At 34.4% G+C, this 1,728-nt stretch overlaps 1 protein-coding gene across 1 annotated transcript in view; it reads left to right on the top strand.

Annotated features, from left to right (window-relative positions):
• Positions 1 to 204: 204 nt before the first annotated feature.
• Positions 205 to 1,728, top strand: part of LOC144974859 (ectonucleoside triphosphate diphosphohydrolase 1-like) — a 67,499-nt gene continuing 65,975 nt past the window's right edge. The window contains exon 1 of the mRNA XM_078918249.1: positions 205 to 788. The gene's annotated coding sequence lies outside the window, so the exon portion shown is untranslated. The remainder of the gene's footprint in view (positions 789 to 1,728) is intronic.

Genomic DNA, 1,728 nt, shown 5'->3' with positions numbered 1-1,728 from the left:
TTGTTGTAATGGAAATCTCAACAAACCCCCCCCCCCCCCCAAATAGCGCAAAATATTGTCCATTACAATGTTAAACTAGGGCCATAAGTGGGTTCGTATGTCAGACCTGCATATACATACACGTCGCTTGTTACATAATACGAGCAAAGACATTAAGAGTTAGATACGAGTTCGCACGAACTGCTATCGAACCACTTCGAAATTGAAGAAGTGAGTACTTAAAACCGTAATTGAAGGAATAACCGCGATTTACGACTGAAAAAAAGAAAGAAAGAAAGAGAAAAAAAAAACAAAACAAACAAAACAAAACAAAAACAAAACAAAAACAAAACAAAACTGTCCACCACTTACAATATTATTATAGATGCAGACCCACACCTACAATGGGAAAAATTGAAGAGAGGGAATGGTAGAAAGTAGAAGGCGTGAAAAGCCATAACGTTAGGGGAGAGCGGAGACAAAATCACGAACGAATACTGGTTTGCTTTGTGATAAGAAAATATTGGACGTCGGGGCTAACAGGATAAAAAACGGATTGTAAACCCACCCACTCGAGCTTGAATGCTTTTAAAGGCCGAGCATGTTTATTTGAGACAATGATAATATAAACATTTGTGTGGATTAGAACTTTAATTATTATTCATTCTTGGAGAGGTGATGTCAGTGAGATGAAATATTATAATAAATACGAGGAAAATTGTTTTCGATAACAGAAGCTGTTGTGGATGAGACACGTGACGATTCTTAAGATTTGATTTATCATTGACCGCTCGAATTCTGGAATAAAGGTATTTACAGTTTATATTGACTTAACTAATTTAGCATTTATTGATTTCAATCCTATGGTCTGAATACCAGTTGGCGATAAATGTATCAAAAGAAAATAATAAATAAATAAATGAAAAAAAAAAATAACCCACAGAAAACAAGAAAAGAAAAGAATCCCCCCCCCCAAAAAAAAAAACAACAAAAAACAAAAAACCCAACAAAAAACAAACAAACAAAAACAACGAAAACAAAGAAACAAAACATATATTTAAAAAAAAAAACAAAGAAATAACAAGTAAAGCGCAAAATAAAAAAAATAAAATCCCCACCCTTCCCACAAAAGAACAATACAAAACAACGCCCCCATCCCGCCCCCCAAAAATAAATATAATATAAAAACAAACAACCCCTCCCCCTAAAGAAAAACAACAAAAACAAAACAAACAAAAACCAAACCCCCACAAAAAAACCAAACCCAAAAAAAAAAATAAAAACCAAACAAAAACAAAAACAAAACAAAGGAAACCTCCCAAAATAAACAAAAACAAAACAATGTCGTCTCCGAAGAGAATTAACACGAAAAGAAACCTCAAAATATTTTTTAAACCGGCAAATAAAGAGACAAAATAAACAAAAAAAAAATGATACAGAATTATAATAAGCCTCATCTTCACCATTTACTTAATTAAGTTCGAAACGCTACACTCTAAGTATTATACTCCATGTTCCCATTAAAATACTACCACCCCCTTGGTTGTCTTTTTGCGCTATACCTTATACTTACTTATATAAAATCCAAGAAAAGTAGTCGTTCAGAGCCATTCTTAGGCCTCTGGAACCTAGCTTTATCCCGTTGTTTATAGCGTGAAACCGGCAATAGCAGTTGCTCACTATCCTTTCGCAAAGTGCTTCCGCCAGAATTGACAGACCCAGCAACCCAATCACTGCCGGATGGTCAGT

This window comes from Berghia stephanieae, chromosome 1 (genome assembly GCF_034508935.2).
Source record: "Berghia stephanieae isolate SIO BIC M18660-M18661 chromosome 1, UCSD_Bste_1.3, whole genome shotgun sequence".
Taxonomy (NCBI): domain Eukaryota; kingdom Metazoa; phylum Mollusca; class Gastropoda; order Nudibranchia; family Aeolidiidae; genus Berghia; species Berghia stephanieae.
Note: the sequence above shows the minus strand (reverse complement) of the source record. Positions and strands in the feature narration are given on the sequence as shown.